The 18,127-nt window shown below is 39.7% G+C and overlaps 1 protein-coding gene across 4 annotated transcripts in view; it reads left to right on the top strand.

Moving 5' to 3' along the window:
* Positions 1 to 5,411: 5,411 nt before the first annotated feature.
* ARHGAP12 (Rho GTPase activating protein 12) overlaps positions 5,412 to 18,127 on the top strand; it is a 115,875-nt gene continuing 103,159 nt past the window's right edge. For all 4 annotated transcript variants that reach the window (XM_025885786.2, XM_025885787.2, XM_025885788.2 and 1 more), the window contains exon 1: positions 5,412 to 5,570. The gene's annotated coding sequence lies outside the window, so the exon portion shown is untranslated. The remainder of the gene's footprint in view (positions 5,571 to 18,127) is intronic.

Consider the following 18,127-nt stretch of genomic DNA (forward strand, 5'->3'; position numbering starts at 1 on the left):
ATTCCAAGGGATTGGCCTCCAGGGCATAAAGCAGGACAGAGAAGGGGAGAGAATGAATCTGGGGATAGTGGTTAAGGTATCTGATTTATAGCTGATCTGACTTAGAGTTTTGTAGTCACAGCATCACATTTGGATTGATTCTGGAAAAAGATAAGGTTATACTTTATGTAGCAATAGAGATGACAACATGCATTTTAATGTTCTAATATTTTTAACATAATTCTGGCCACACAAAAGCAAATGTTTCTTCCTAAGTGTGGAACAGAGAAAATTCTCCAGGATTGACTCCGCAAACCAATATTATACACAATTATAAGAGTGAATTGGTAGTACGTACACTGCAAGCAATGCAAATTTCACATGCTCACCTGAAAGTAGCGTAGGCCCCTGCTACTGTGGAGGTGGAGGGTTCATCCAGTATCTTTAGGAAGATAGGATTATGATGGCTGGTTCCATCTTGCACATATCTTTAGAAAATCTCACAAACTCAATTTGTATTTGATCTTAGGGCTGCTATCAGTTTTATTTGAAAATAGAAGAGACGTTATTCTTGCTCTGCTCCCAGAATCTCCCTGGTAGGGTTAACCTCCAACTGCCCATCACAGGCAGCCTTTATTAATTGCCCTCTTCCCTGTCTCCTTCCCTCACTCTCATGGTTCCTCCACCATCTCCCAAATACACTTTCTGCACTTTAATCCTTGCCTCAAGGTCAGCTTCTGGAGGAACCCAAACTAAGAAAGAAATATATTGTCTTTTCTAAATGATTGATTGATTGATTGATTGATTGATGGGAGAGAGAGGAAGAGAGAGAGAGTGCAAGTGGGAGATGAGCAGAGGGGGAGGGAGAGGGAAAGAATCCCAAGCGGACTGTCGCTGAGCAGGGAGCCTGATGCGGGTTCCGGACTCCATCTCAGGACCCATGAGATCACGACCTGAGCCCCGAAACCAAGAGTCAGGCGCTTAACTAACTGAGCCACCCAGGCACCCCAGACAGAAGTCTATTTTCATCCCTTGCTTGTATAAACCTGTAAAGATCCATCTTCCACTACTTAATAACAAATTACTCTTTCACGAAGTGTTGAAAAACTCCACAGAACTTCAAGTTTATCATTTGCTGACCACCTACCAAATGCCAGGTTTGGGGTAGGTGCTTTTATTTTGTTTAATCCTCCCGTCCAAGCATATGGATTTTAGTAATGTGATTTGTTTGTGTGTCTTAGCTACTGTACCAAATTATATAAGTGTACATAGAGTTTTATCTACAAATTTAGTTATTGCCAGATACTTGGTCGAACCACCAGTACAATGTTGAGTAGGAGTGGTGAAAGCAGACATCTTTGCCTTGTTCTGAAAGTTAGGGAAGTATCTTCATTTTTAAATCAAGAAATATTATTTCTGTTTTAGCTGTGTTTTACGTTGAAACATTGTACTACTGCTTACTTGTGACAAGTACCAAAGGTTTTTCATGTGCTGTAAATAGACTTAAATAATGAGTTATTGATCATCGATTTGTATTAATTTTAGGGTTATTTCTTAGTGCCTATATTTGAGTTATATATAAAGCTTAAATGAGTTCATATTTAATTTAAAGGATATAAGAGAAGAAATTAAAATATATCTTTAATTATTGATTAAAATAAATTAAAATTAAAATTAAAATATATCTTTTATTAATTGATTGGCTGGTTACATAGCTTAACTTTTTTTTTTTTTAAAGATTTTATTTATTTGACAGTGAGAGACACAGCAAGAGAGGGAACACAAGCAGGGGGGTTGGGAGAGGGAGAAGCAGGCTTCCCGCGGAGCCGGGAGCCCGATGCGGGGCTCGATGCGGGGCTCGATGCCGGGCTCGATCCCAGGACCCTGGGATCACGACCTGAGTGCTTAATGAGTGAGCCACCCAGGCGCCCTACATAGCTTAACTTTTAAACCCGTTACTAATTTTCTAGTGTCAGGCAGCCCTGGCTATACAATTTTGGAAAAATTTCCAGGTGTCAATTCGCCCTTTAGTCCTAATTATTTATGCTTGCATTTGTCTTTAACAAGAGTCTAAAAACACTGATCATGTAAATATGTTGTGAAAACTGAGATTTCAGAAGAAAATATTTACAAAGCCTTTAAAATCCTTAAGGAGATGATGTTATGTAAATTTGAATGCTACTGTAGTCTATGATTATAATTCCCTTAGAAATTTCTGGAAATTAAGCCTAGAAATAAATAAAATAAAATAAAATAAAATAAAATAAAATGCTGAAACATAGACAAAATACTCTCCAGGGCTTCTGGGTGACCTATTGAAAATAGGAGGGCGAGTTAACAGACACAGAAACACATGCCTTCAGTGTTTTATCCCAAATATATTTTTCTTGACCTTAATTAGGAGTGAACAAAGGGTCCATGAAATTCTAGTTTTATTACTTAAATCAGAGGATCCAAGTCATTAAAACTTGCTCAAGTCAGGCTCTACTTCAAGAAAAATAAAGTACTTTCAAAAATGTACATATATTTGACATTGTGTATACCAAGCTTCAAACTAAGTGCAGGACCTGGATCTTAAATTATTTCAGAAAGGACTAGTTATTGTTCAATCGGAACTTAACAAAAATTAAGAAATTAACTGAATTTTTAAGAAGTTTACCTGATGTATGTACTAGTTTACCTGATATACTTCTGATCAGGTAAACTTTGATAAAATAGGTGAAGCCTGAATGTTTTAATAACAAAATAAAGATACCAGAAAAAAATTAAATTAAATATTTTATTTAACTTTTTGGAATAGATAAAGCACTCATGGTTTGAATATCAAAAACTTTAGATACGAATACAATGAAGGGTCTTTCCCATGACCTCCATCCACAGATTTCTTATGCCTCAACAGTTTGTCCTAGTTTAATGCATATACAAGCCAATATATTATTCTGCAACATTTTCTCTTTAACAAAAAATTCTGGAGATTGTAATATTAAAACATAAAGATCTGTGTCTCCTTTTGTTAACAGCCACTTTTGAATGTATGGATTTATCATAATTTAACTAGTGGTCCTGAGGATGGACATTTAGGTTATTTCCAATCATTTGCTATTCTCAACAATACTATAAGATATACCTTATCATTTCTCATGTGTGGAAATACATCTGGAGGATAAATCCCTAGAAGTAAATTCAGAATATGTACGCATTTGTAATTTTGATAGGTACTGCCAAATTTCTGTTCCTCTAGAGCCTAGCCAAAGCAGGGATGCCAAACATAATTTTATGCCTTTTCATTTAGAAATACACAATGAAAAGTGGGTTACCTATTAAAGAGTTAGAAAGCAGGGCATATCCAGCAATTTACAGAGTATGTTTTCACTCAAAAATGCATTCAATGGAAATTTATTGTGCTTTTAGGCGCTTTGGAGACACACACATACATACATAAATACACACAAATTAAACTCAAACCTCTGCCTTTGTGGAGCTTACATTTGAATTCCACACCTTGGAACTCTATGCTACCTCATTAGAAGCCAGTTAAATGTCAATATCCTGAAAATGATCTGTTGAGATCCTGAGCACAGGCGCCAGACATATGCTACTGGTGTTATTTAAAAACCAACTAGAGGCAGTGTTGCAAATGATTTCATAGCTCTCCATCAGGTCCTTTTCAAACAACACACTTGGGTGAGAGCTCTTTTATTCTGACTCCATCTGCTGTTGGTAGTGATCAGCATACTGTGGGCATTGTGGAATCATCTGAGATTATGTTGTGAAATAGGAAGTAGGGTTACACGCAGATCAGCAAGTATACGCAAACTGTTCAGTTCTCTCTCTTGCTGAAACCAAGGGTGCCCAGTTCAGGTTTGGGGAGTAGGGAAGATAAAGTTATCAGCACATTCCCGTCAGGGCACAGTTTACTTTTCACAGTCGTTCCTTGTTTTGGTTCTAGAAAGAGATCACGAGAAATTCTATGGCAAATAGTTTCAGAAGCATACAGCAGCAATACTCCGTATGCTGAACAAGGGCATAGAAAAGGGAACATGTTAGAAACTGAGGAAGACAGAAAAAACCATCGGTACCAAGGGAAGGGTGGTAGCAAGCGCAATGATAGAGACAGTATGGTCTCAGGCTTTTTTCTTTTTTAAAGTATCTTTCCTTTTTAAAAGGAAAATATTTTAAACTTTAGCGCTGCCCACTACAAAAACTACAGCTCTTAAAATCTTGCCAGTATCCCAGGGGTTCTTTGCAGCCATTAAAAAACAACAGGGAGCTCAGCTATGAGAAGGACACCAGACAATGGGGGCATCTTTAAGTATGAGGTGAAGAACAGAAAGGGGCCAATTCCAGAGAGTGGCTCCCCAACCATACCCCTTTTTTTTTTAATTTTTAATTTTTTAAAATTCTGGTATCATTAAAATTTCATTCGGCACCATAATAGGCAGACTCAACAATTGGTTACTGAATGACTGGTTTCTTATGACCTAATACTTATGAGTTAGTTTTCCTCACAGTCATTAAATTTAGGGCTAGAAGGAGGAGCTTTTTGGTTCAGTCAACACACTCCTTTGACAGCTGAGGTTGAGAAGTCACAAAGGCAGAAGCTAGGTATCTTTTCCAGATCCCCAGTCCAGTACCACTGCTGCCACAGGATCACCCTCACGTGAGAAACCTTTAATGCCTCTGACTTGTGGATTCTGTGCTGCCAAACTGCAAACACTGCAGACTGTGATGACTTTGGCCAATGACACTGTGGCCCTGGGGCTTACACACAGCAGGCCCCGTGGGCAGCTTAATGAGTGGTTATGCTGCTTTGGAGCAGCAAGATCACGGAGCGGCCGCTCCTGGGTTCCCCAGGGCCTTCGTCAGCCCTGAGTGTGCACAGCTGGTCAAGCAATCTGCCCTGGTGGCCCCGGCGCAGGACAGCTCGGCATGGCCCCAGTAAATGGACTCAGAGTCTCCAGAGTTCCATTTCGTCCCCTTGAAGTGGCGTGTGGCACTTTTTCCGAGTCTCCCCGCGGGATTTCCAGGGCCGTGAACGACTGACCTACGTCTGGCAGCAGCTCCCAGCAGGCCAGTGGGCCAAGAAAAGGAAAGGGCAAGGCCCACCGCCCCTCCTTCCCTGGGCTCCGTTCCTGTCACCCTACTGCTCCGTCCGTTTCCCGTTCGCCCTTCCCTCGTTATCTCCCCAGCGTTTTCTCTCCACGCTTCCCACTTCATGTTTACAAACTGCTTACGCCCACTTGGCGGGCAGCAACCTCGCCAGCCCGAATCCCTCATCCAGTCCCTCCACGTCCCCCCGCCCCCTCCTTCTCCCGGATCCGCCTCCGCTGATTCACCCCGCGCCCGCCCGGGTCATCACGTGAACTTCGTCCCGCCCCCCCCCACCATCACGTGAGCAGCCAGCCCCGCCCCGCCCCCGCGCCGGCGCGCTCCGACGTGCCCTGGAACTTACCCTCCCTCGGAGACCAGCCTGCGGGGACCGGCCGGCCGCGGCCGCCGCGGTGTGAGCGCCTTTCAGGCTCGCCTCGGCGTCCCGCAGACCCCGTGTTAGTACAAGAGGGAGCTGCCTCCTGGAGGCCGCCGTGCTCTCGGTAAGGTGGCGGGACGCGGGTCCCCGTGGACCGAGGGCAGGTTGGGGAGGTGCTGCACAAAGGCGTCCGCGGCCGGGGCCGTGCCCGCCGAGGGCGGCGGAGTTAGGGGGAGGTGTGTGCGGGAGGCGCGTCGGCGCCGAGGTACGCGCGAGGTGCGGCCGGGAGCTGCGCGGGAGGGGTCGGGGCGCAGGGTGCAGGGTGGGCGCGGGGGGAAGGGGAGTCTTTGCCAGCCCATTGGCTGACGTGGGCGAGAGGGTTTAAATGGCTCGAAGTTGTGGCTCCTCTGCCCCCCGGGTTTCCTGACTTCCTGTGTGAGGGCAGCGCCCGCCCGCCCCGCCCCTAGGAAGGAGGGCGTCGGTGTTTGTGTGTGTGTGTGTGTGTGTGTGTGTGTGTGTGTAAAAGGCAGGCTGGCTGGTGCCGCCCTCTTTCCTCGCCTTCTGCAGCTGCGTGTGCCCGCTCTCAGACTGCTGTGGGGTGTGCAAACCTCCGCCCCCCCCCGGGAGCCCACCTGGGGCCTCCCCTCGAGCACTGCTGACCTTAAACTGGTACTTTAGTCTCTGCAGTGTTTAGAGGTGCCCCGCCCCTGTTGAACGGACACTTGCTACTCTAGCTCTTCAGGGAGCAATCTCCTCAAAATCCTTGAATTAAAAAAAAAAATACTCTTTACAAGCGTGCTGCCCTCCTCCCATTTCAGCGTAGATTGTCCTCCAAGAATGGCTGTCCTTTACGTGTTGTATCTTAAGTTACTGCAGACTCTCCGAGAAGAAATGTCTGCAGGGTCATCATTACAGAAAAACGCACGGCCTTCAGTTTCAGAGGCTTGTGATGTTTTCCTTCGACCCAGCAGCAGTTATAAATGCATTTGCAAAGGTTAAAGCGAAATGCTTAAAAGCATATCTTTAGGAAGGTTCTAATGTCATTCCAAGTGAAGTGTTTATGATGGGTTAAGGCAGCTAACACTAGAATTGTTTTATGGCTAATTATGACACACGAGAGCAGCTTTTATCGAATATTTATGCACATATTCCAAAGGGAAGGAAATGTGGAGGAAGGCGCATCAAGTGAGGAGTCACTCGGCTTCTGGGTCAGATTCTGCCACACTTCCGAAGGTGAGACCTCGGAAGACTGTTGGAGTGGAAGGTTGTTAAAAAGTATCTAGCCCCTAGCCATGCCTGTTTTGTACTGAAAACTTGGGAAACGATGGCCTAGAGCTGTGTTCCTAGATCCTAGATCCAGTGTTCCTTACCTGATCTATAGGAAGGTGTGTTACAAGAATGGGTCATCTTTCTGTACCTTTTCTTGTCTGAGTAGACATTCCGGCTGCTGGTGCTAGTAATTTTCTCTTTTCCTTTGTCTTGAAATGCCTTGAAAATGTTTCAGAAAAGGGATTTGAGAGCCCAGAGCCGTGCCTAAAAGTAGGATCTGAAGACTTAACCTTGAGCCATGCACCCTGAAGAGCCAGACAACCTGGACGCATATGTGTGACCTATGGTTCCATGTAGCTCTGCAGGTGTTTCTTCTTGGGGAAAAAATTAACTGTAATGAAACAGATTATATGTATGTGTGTGTGTGTGTGTGTGTGTGTGTGTGTATGCCCAGGATTTGTTGATAGGTTTTTCTTTTACTTTATCAGCCATAAAAGTTGGAAAAGGTTGCTAACTCATTGATTCTTAATATGCCATTCATAAAGATTAGTTATCTATATATAGTAAATATATATCTTTAAGTGTTTTTTTTTTTACTTTACCAGTTGTGAGGCACAAGTGAAAACTTGTACTATAAATGCTATAGAAAAACAGCTTATTATTTGTAGTTAATCATTTGGTTTTTATTTCATTAATTATGAAGTCTCTGGTGCTTTTTTAAAATAGATGGATAGACCATGGGCTTTACAAATTTATGTACTTGAAGTTGTGCAGTTGACATTCCTGAGAGTAATAGGGTAATAAATTTTAAATTGACTGAAATGAAACAGTGAACATAGTGATGTGTAAAATCCTTATGTGGCACAACCAGTATTTTGCTTACCTGAGAAAATTGGTACTAAGAAAAGGTAACTTAAGGTGAATCTGCCCAAAATGGACATTACAGTTTTCTAGTAGTGGGAGAGAAAAGAGAAAGTAAACCTTAATCTTATATTTAACATTTTTAGTTTTAATTGCAAATATGCACGGTTTTGTGGAATGAATCAGACATGAAAAAGTATGATGGTATCACATAGCATCATTGTATTTCAAATCATGCTTTTCAAATTACCCTCTTTTGAGGAACCCATTGGGCCACTATCTATGTGGTTTTTCTTTTCTTCAACTGTTAAGTGGTCTAATTATGCCACATCCTCAGTTGTGGATGACTTTGCTATGATTCGGCCATTTCCCTATTACTTTTATTGACCTAACATATCTTGCAGTTCAGTTTGCAGTTGATTAGTTTTTTATTTGAACCAAACTGCCAAATTCTGACGTGTCTAAGTATCCCTCCCCTGTTGATAATTAGTGCTTCTCGAACTTTAATGTGTATGGGAATCACCTGAACTTCTAAGAAGCCCCCAGGTGATACCCTTGCTGCTGCTCTACTGCCCAGACCACAAACTACTGCAATCCAGTAGAAGTACAGTGCCAGTCACCTGTGTAACCTTATTTTATTTTTATTTAAGTAATCTCTCCACCCAACATGGGTCTCAAACTCGACCCAGAGATCAAGAGTTGCATGCTCCTCTGACTGAGCCAGCCAGGTGCCCCTCACCTGTGTGATTTTAAAGCTTTTTAGTACTCACATGGTAAAAAGTAAAAATGGGGGAGAAAAACCCAAGTAAAATAAATTTTTTTTATCATCTCATCATGTAATCAGCATGATTCTTTTATTCAGACTAAGTCTTCAAATCTTCAGTGTATTTTACATATACAGGGCATCTCAGTTTAGATTAGCCACACTTAAAATGCTCAGTAGCCACATTTGGCTAGTGGCCACTGTGTTGAACATCACTTCTGGAGTCTAGAATCTAGACCAGAGCTGTTCTCCGTGTATTTTTAGATTGGCCCCACCAGCATCCTTTGGGAACTTGTTAGAAATGCAAATTTTTGGGCCCCACCTCATACTGCTCTCATTAGGAATGTTTGGGTTTCAGTAACTTGTGTGTTAAAAACTGCAGGATATGACTATATATGTGGTATTCTGGATGGGATTCTAGAACAGAAGAAGTCCATTAGGGGAAAACTAAGGAAGTCTGAATAGAGCATGGCTGTTACTATGTATCAGTATTGGTTCACGGAATATGACAAACGTACCATACTAACATCAGATGTTAATGGTAGGAGGAACGGTATATAGGATCTATGGGAACTCTCTGTGCTATCTTTGCAATAATTCTTTAAATCTAGAACTCATCTAAAAAAGTTTTGTTTTTTTTAGAGAAGCTCTCCAGGTGATTCTGCTCACTGAAAGTTTGAGAAGCCCTGCTCTAGATTACTGATACAACCTACACTATTGCACCTTGGACGGGTAGGATGGCTGCTAGGTTTAGGTTTGGTAGGGTAAAAATAATAGTATTTTGTTAGAAGAGCTAAAATCTGTAAAGCATTATACCAAGTGCTTTACACATATTTACTCATTTCAGTATGTGGTATCTACTGTTAATAAGCTCCATTTTACAGATGGGAGAAAATGAGGCTCAGAGAGGTTAAGTGACTTGTCTTAGATCACATAGCTAGGAGGAGGAAGAGGCACGTGTGTTTGAGGAGGGACTGATTTTATAAGCCATCAGTTAATTTGTCAGTATTTTTCTAGTCACAACTTTTTTTTTTAAAGATTTATTTATTTTAGAGGGAGAAGGAGAGAGAGCAAGCACGCATGCACCGGGGAGGGGCAGAGGGAGAGAGAGAGCCTGAAGCGGACTCTGCGCTGAGTGTGGAGCCCGTCGCGGGGCTCAATCTTACAGCCCTGAAATCATGACCTGAGCTGAAACCAAGAGTTGGACGCTAACCGACTTGTCCACCCAGGCGCCTCCGAAACTCTTGCTTTTTTTGAGTAAGCAGTGATTAGTGTGGATACTTTGTATCACGCCTTATAGTTTACAGAATACTTTTCCTCTTTTCCATTCTCACAAGAATCTTTTGAGATTTGTATTGTTTTACAGGTAAGTTAATGTACTCAGAGTCTGAGCACCAAAAAATGGCAAATTGTAATATTGTAACAGGCCTCTAACCCTGAGTTCTGTGCCACAGAAGAATTTAGAATACATTTTGCAGTTAGAGTGGTATCTTTAAAAGTTTGCTGAAAATTCCAATATTTTACTATATGTTACCGGTTTTTTCAAAAAATCAGTTTTATTGAGATAGAATATGTGTGCACTAATATACAGTAACACTCGACAATAGAAAGGAGTGAACTACAGATACATACAACAACATGGATGAATCTCAAAAGTGTTGTTCTAAGTGAAACAAGCCAGATATAGAAGGCTCATACTGTATGATTTGTGGGTACCTTCCTATCACCACTTTACTTCCTTTAGTAAGCAGTGATTAATGTGAAGCTCTGTGTCATGCTTTATAGTTTACTAAGTACTTTTTCACATTTTCTCTCTCCATTCTCACAAGGATCTCTCTTAAAAAAATTTTTTTAGTATAATTAACACACAGTTACATTAGTTTCAGGTGTACAACAGCATTTCAACATTCTCTATTCCTTATGCTGTGCTCCCCACAAGTGTAGCTACCATCTGTCACCGTACAACACTATTGCAGTATTATTGACTATATGCCTTATGCTGTGTCTTTTATTCCCATGACCTATTCATTCCATAACTGGAAGCTTGTATCTCCAAGTCTCTTTCACCCATTTTGTCCATCCCCTTCTGCTCCCCCTCCAACCCTTTCCCAGGATCTCTTAAGGTTTGTATTCTTTACTGTTTTACAGATGGATGTACAATTCGTTTAGGCATTCATTAGTTGATAGGCCTTTGAGTTGTTTCCAGTTTCTGGCACTTAATTCTGGCACTTAATAAAGGTGTTATGAATGTTTATATAAGGCTTTTGCATGGACTTATGCTTTCATTTTTCTTGGGTAAATACCTAGAGGTATTGAAAAGCAATGGCTAGGTCATATGGTAAATGCATGCTTAATAACTTTATAAGAAACTGCCAAGGGCGCCTGGGTGGCTCAGTCGGTTAAGCGACTGCCTTCGGCTCAGGTCATGATCCTGGAGTCCCGGGATCGAGTCCCGCATCGGGCTCCCTGCTCAGCGGGGAGTCTGCTTCTCCCTCTGACCCTCTTCCCTCTCGTGCTGTCTCCCATTCTCTCTCTCTCAAATAAATAAATAAAATCTTTAAAAAAAAAAAAAAAGAAACTGCCAAAATGTTTTCCAAAGTGGCTTTACCATTCTGCATTCCCACCAGCAGTGAACGAGAATTCCAGTTGCTGGTATCCTTACTGTATGAAATATCCTTTATATATACTTAAAGCCATTCTAATGTGTGTGTGGGGAGTGATAGTTGGTGCTTTGAATTTACATCAGGGTTTTTTAAAAAACAGTATTAGGTATAATTGCTGTATAATCTGCATATATTTTAAATATGTAATTTGATGACCTTTGATATATATGTATATACCTGTGAAACCATCACCATTATAAGGAATGTATCTAACTCCCCTCTCACCCCCCAAGTTTCCTTGAACCCAAGGGTAATTCATTACCTTGTTTTCTGGTCAATATTGACTTGCTTTCTGGCACTATAGATTTGTTTGCATTTTCTAGAATTGTATGTAGATGGAACCATATAGTATGCACTTTCTTGTCTGGATTTTTTTTTCCACTCAGCAAAATTATTGTGAGATTTCCAGTTTGTTGTGTGTATTAGTAGTTAATTCCTTTTTGTTGCTGAGTGATACCCTATTGTGTGGATATACGGCAATTTATCCATTCACCTCTTGATGGCCATTTGGATTGTATTCAATTTGGGGCTATTAGAAATAAAGCTGCTGTGAACATTCACCTACAGGTCTTTGTGTGGATACATGCTTTCATTTCTCTTGGGTAAATACCTAGGGGTAGCTTCCCTGGGTCCTATGGTAGATGTATATTTAAAATTTTAAGAACCTGCCAAACTTTTTCCAAAGTGGTTTTACCATTTTACATGTCCACCAGCAGTGTGTGTGAGTTTTAATTGCTCCACATTCTAGAAAACACTGGTGTATGAATATTAGTCATTCTAGTGGATGTGTTATTTCTTTATGGTTTTAATTTGCATTTCCCTAATGACTAAAGATGTTGGGCATGTTCTCATGGGCTTATTTACCATCTATAGATCTTTGGATAAGTGTTTATATCTTTTGCCCATTTTTTATTGGGTTGTCTTATTGACTTGTACAGTTCTCTGTATATTTAAATGTGAGTCCTTTGTTGAAGTTAAGTTTGTGTCTATATTCATGAGGAATGTAGGTCTTTAGTTTTTCTTATAACGTCTTTGTCTGGTTTTGGTATGAGGATATTGCTGACCTGATAGAATGAATTGGGATGTTTTCCCTCTATTTCAGTTTTCTTCAAAAGCTTTGTGTAGAATCGGTATTACCTTCCTTATATTTTTGGTAAAATTCTCTACTGAAGCCATCTGGGCCAGGACTTCGTGGGAGGGTTATTTGTTATTTATTTTTAAAGATTCTGTTTATTAGAGGACATGAGAGAGAGTGCATCCCCCAGGGCACACAGCAGAGGGAGAGGGAGCAGGGAGACTGACTTCCACGCAAGGCTTGATCCCAGGACCCAGGGACCATGACCTGAGCCGAAGGCAGATGCCTAACCAACTGAGCCACCCAGGTGCCCCTTGGGAAGTTCTTAAAAGATTTTTAAAGACCGATTTATTTAGTAGGTATAGGGCTATTTAGGTTATCTGTTTCTTCTGAAGTTCTGGTAATTTGTCTTTCAGGAAATTTGGTCATCTAAGTTGTTAGATTTACAGGCTTAAAGTTGTTCATAATATTATCTTCCTTTTGATGTCTTTAGATCTGTAGTTGTGTCCCCTGTCTCATTCCTGATATTGGTAATTTGTGTTTTTTTTCCCCATTTTATTCTGGATCAGTTTGACTAGAGCGTTATCAGTATTACTGATCTTTAAGAGCCAGCTTCTGATTTCATCTAACATTTTTTCTGTTTTTTTTTTTTTTTTTTTTTAATTGACTTCTCTGCTCTTTATCATGTCCTTTCTTCTGCTTACTTGGGGTTTAATTTGCTCTTCATCTAGTTTCTTAGAGTGGAAGTGTACATCACTGATTTGAGACCTTTCTTTTCTAATATGGGCATTTAGTGATAGTTTTCTCTGAGCACTACTTTAGCTGCATCCCATAAATTTTGAGATGTCTTGTTTTCATTTACATTTCAGTTCAGATTTCCTGTTTGATTTTTTCTCTTACTTCTGAGTTACTTAGTATGTTGTTTAGATTACAACAAATTTGTGGGTTTTAAGCTATGTTTTGTTAATTTATAACTTAAATTCTGTTGTTAGAGAGTATACCTTGGTGTGATTTCAGTCCTTTTAAGTTTATTGAGATTTGTCTCATGGCCCAGAATACAGTCTGCAGAAAATGTATGTTTATAGGAGACTGCTGAACTGGCTGCCCTGTTTTTAGCACTTCCATCAGCTCTCTATGAGTGTTCCAGTTGTTGGTATCAGCACTTTGTATTGTCTTTGTTTTGTAAAAATAACTTTATTGTGGTAGGTATGTGATAATCTTGTTTTGATTTAACTTGCATTATTGGATTTTCAGTGTTTTGTAAAATAATTTAAATTTGAATAAAAATTAAGAATCATGGTGTGTTTTATTTTCCAGTAGAGGACAGAAAGCTCTGAGGTCTTGGTAGTGGTAATAGTAGTAGTTCATCATTTGTTTGCTACATAAATGCTACTTTTCAGTTTTCTAAAAGTTTGAATGTTTGCCTTTTAAAATTTACTTTGAAAGAGGATCTGTAAAAGCTATGTGAGGATTTTAGTGACTTTTGTGTTTTTTGGGTAGACAGGTATAAGGTGATTTAAATTGTAGTCTGCAGTGACTATTGTAATATATACGCAATAGTATTGTATGTATATACCACATTTTGTTTAGGCATTTATCTATTTATGGACATTTGGTTTGCTTTCACCTTTTGGCTATTGTGATTAGTACTGCTGTTAACATGGATGTACATATATCTTTTCGAGTCCCTGCTTCGTGGTGTTTTGGATGTGTACCCAGAAGTGGAATTGCTGGGTATTTTGAAAAACCACTGTATTATTTACCCCAGTGGCTGCACCATTTTGCATTCCTATCAGCAGTGAACAAGAATGGCAATTTCTCCACATCCTCACCAACACTTACTTAGGGTTTTTTTTGGTTGTTGTTGTTTTTCTCTGTTCTTTACAGTAACCATCCTGATTGGTATGAAGTGATGATATTGTAGTTTTGATTTGCATTTCCTTAATGATAGTGATGTTGAGCATCTTTCCCTGTGCTTATTGGCCATTTGTGTTTCATCTTTGGAAAAATATCTATTCAAGTCCTTTGCCTATAGTGACTCTTATCACAATGTTAATTTGGAGTAGGTTGGCATCATTTAAGCATTAAAAAGAATATATTTTTGGGGGGCACCTGGGTGGCTCAGTTGGTTAAGTGATTGCCTTCGGATCAGGTCATGATCCTGCAGTGCTGGGATCGAGTCCCACATCGGATTCCCTGCTCAGTGGGGAATATGCTTCTCCCTCTGACCCTACCCCCTCTCGTGCACTCTCTCTCTCTCAAATAAATAAATAAAATCTTTAAAAAAAATATATGTTTTTTATTTTTTTTAAGTTACTGATGTCTGACTAGAACTTTGCAATAGCCAGATGTTAATAATCACTACACTTGTATTTGCCTTTGTTTTGTAGATTGTCTTTTTAAATTTTTTTATTTTTTAAGATTTTATTTATTTATTTGACAGAGACACAGTGAGAGAGGAAACACAAGCAGAAGGAGTGGGAGAGGGAGAAGCAGGCTTCCCAGCTCAGGTCATGATCCCAGGGCTCCATCGCAGGACCCTGGGATCATGACCTGAGCTGAAGGCAGGTGCTTAATGACTGAGCCACCCAGGCGCCCCAGATTATATCTTTTTTTAAAGCACAGGATTTGGTAAACATTTGAAAGTAGTTGAGTGTAAATAGTTATTTCAAAGATTTTCTTTAAGAGGGTAATGTGTATAGTTTTGGAGGAATATCTGAATGGGTTGTGAAGAGATTGAAGTTTTTCTTCTAGAGTAAATTATTAGAGGATTAGAAATCCTATTAAGTTTTATAAAGACCAAGGTTATGATTTTGTGGTTAATATATGACAACTTATATGATGGTATGAACTGAGACCATGACCATGGGTGTTTCCCCAAAGGAAAATCAAGATGTTCTTACTACAGGGTGGGCAGGTGAAAATGCCACAGAGGCAAGATCAAATTTTTGTGAACTGTAAAAAAAGTTAATTTCTTTTTTTTTTTTTTTTCCCCTGAAGATTTATTTATTCAGTAGGGAGAAAGAGAGCACAAGCAAAGGGAGCAAGGGGCAGAGGGAGAAGCAGGCTCCCCGTTGAGCAGGGAGCCCCATGTGGGGCTCAGTCCCAATCATGAGCAGAGCTGGAGGCAGATGCTTAACTCTTACCTGACTAAGCCACACAGGCGCCTTTTTTTTTTAAATTAAAAATGATCATTTTAGAAAGTTCTTAGTAAGAAATTTAAAAAATGGGGCTCAGGTGTTGAGGGTATAGAAGAAGAATCCATTGATTGGAATGCAATTTGAAGAGAAAAAACTGAAAAATATGGAAGCAGAATTGATCATCAAAGAAGGGTGGTTTTAAAGGTTAACATGGAGCCATTATCAATGTAGATAGCTTATGAAATAGGAGAATCTGAAGGGAAAGGAAATTACTGGCTCAAGAAAAAGTTTTTGTTTCTTAGATTTTTTACTAGTTCTGAGGGTTTTTTTGTTTTTGTTTTTTGTCTTGTTTTTTGTTTTTACCTTATAGGCTATCTTCCTGGTATCCTACACCATCACATTAAAACTCTTAGTGTGTGCAAATGGACCTGAAGGGATTAAATTCCAGTTTAATCTTTAATCCTTTTGGTCTGAAAGGGGTTGATCAGGGTGCTTTACTAAAGTACTGAGTGTGTGAAATTTTTAATACAGTAGGCTCCTCACTTTCTGCTGTCATATATCAGCTGGATCGGTATTTACTCTCCACATATAAGAGATTATTTTAGAATGATTTTGAAAATATAACAACCACTGATAGTAAAGAATCCTGCTACCCCTTAAATAATTGTAACTCATGTTTTGATGAGAAAAACAGGGACAGATTCTCCATAAATGCAGTGTGTAAAAGTAACTAAAGAAACATGAGTTTATTTAAATTACTCAAACATGTCAGCATAATGTAAGATATTTTAATATGAATATGAAATATGCATGATATCACTTTTAATTTGGATTTAAATCTAGTCCTTAACATCCAGAGGGGGAAAGGTCAATATGGCACTATAAGATGCTCTGGGCTCATCTTGTGTATTTTCTGCCCCAGTCCTTGGATCAGCCATTTCTCCAAAGAGCCTCGAATCCTTTATTTGGAGAATGGTGTTAGAAACCGTATCTGGGTGCTAGGTATACTTGTTGATGCTAGGCTGTCATTTTTACTGACAGGGAAATATGCATGTGTATACTAAGCAATATATAGATGTATAGCTGTAATAATTTTTTATGAAATCACCTTTATGTAATTTTATCTGTAGTAAGCTAAAAATGAGTTCATATTGATGTCTTCAAATCTAATCCATGGATCATTCTAATGTTTTCCGCAGGATTATAAATTCCCACTCAGTAATTGAAAAACCTGGCTCCCATCATCCACATTCCATTTAATCAATTATTTAATTCTAGTATACATATATGGCAGTATCAGGATTTTTGACTTGTACCCCCATGAGAAATGTTTTTATCAGCTTAGAATACAGTACTTATGTGTAGTTTCTTTGCCTATATTCTTACAGACCTCACTTATTTCCAAGATGAGTTAGGTCAGCATCCTCTTTCAGAGGTTCCGTATATTTGTCATATTGTTTTTTTTTTTTTTTTTAGTTTATTTATTAGGGAGAGAGAGAATGAGAGATCGAGAGCACGAGAGGGAAGAGGGTCAGAGGGAGAAGCAGACTCCCTGCTGAGCAGGGAGCCCGATGTGGGACTCGATCCCGGGACTCCAGGATCATGACCTGAGCCGAAGGCAGTCGCTTAACCAACTGAGCCACCCAGGCGCCCCTTATTGGTCATATTGTTAGACTATCTTGTCTTATCTGCTTTCTTGGGAAATCCTGTGATTCCCCCAACCTCCTGAATGATTTTTTTTAAAATTTGGGTACATGAAATTTCATGCTTTGTGTTGTAAAGATTAATGGGTTTTGACAAGTGTGCAGTGTCATATATCCACCTTTATAGGATCATACAAAATAGTTTTATTGACCTAAGAGAATCTCCTGTGCTTCACCTATGGAACCCTCCCTCCCGTCCTCCCGTTCCTGGCAACCACTGTTTCTATGGTTTTGACTTCCCCAGAATGTGATGCGCTTGAAGTCATTCAGTATGTAGCATTTTCAGACTGGTCTCTTTCACTTTGCAAAATACATCTAAGATTAATTTGTGTCTTTTCTTAGCTTGATGCTTTATTTTTATTGCTGCATAATATTCCATTGTTTGGATGTCTCACTGTTTATCCTTTCTCCTATTGAAGGACATCTTGGGTACTTCCAGTTTTTGGCAGTTATAAATAAAACTGCTGTAAACATTTGCATGCAGGGCCTTTTGTGGACATAAGTTTTCAGCTTATTTGGGTAAATACCTTGGAGTGTGATTGCTAGATCGGGTGGCAAGACCATGTTTACCTTTGTAAGAAATTGCTCAATTGTCTTCAAAGTGGCTGAACCCTTTTGCATTCCTACTGGCAATGAATGAAAGTTCTGTTGCTCTACATCCTCATTTGCCCTTGGTGTTGTCAGTTTTTTGGATTGTAGCCATTATAATAGGTATGTGCTGTGTGTCTTGTTTTAATTTGTAATTCCCTAATGACATAATGTTGAGCACCTTTTCATGTGCTTATTTGCCATCTGTATGTTTTCTTTCATGATATCTTTTTCAGATCCTTTTCCCATTTCCATTCCATTCAGAACCCATTCCATACTGGGTTCTTTTTGTTGACTTTTAAGAGTTCTTTGTATATTTGGTATACAAGTCCTTAATCAGGTATGTGCTTTGAAAATATTTTTTTTGTGTGTGTGGTTGACATTTTTATTCTCTTAGTGTCTTTCACAAAGCAGAAGTTTTTAATTTTAATAAAGTCCTAATTTTTTTTATGGGTTGTGTATTTGGTGGTATATCTTAAAACTCATTGTCAAACCCAAGGTCATATTTCTTCTTTTAAATTGGAGTATTTTCTCCATTCTTGTAACAATCCAAGAAAAAGTCATTATGTCCACCCTTATTTCTGACTAAGACTTCATGGCATGAATTGCCCTAAAATAC

Source organism: Callorhinus ursinus, unplaced genomic scaffold, assembly GCF_003265705.2.
Source record: "Callorhinus ursinus isolate GAN/ISIS: 27379988/994484 unplaced genomic scaffold, GSC_fseal_2.0 scaffold62, whole genome shotgun sequence".
Classification (NCBI taxonomy): Eukaryota; Metazoa; Chordata; class Mammalia; order Carnivora; family Otariidae; genus Callorhinus; species Callorhinus ursinus.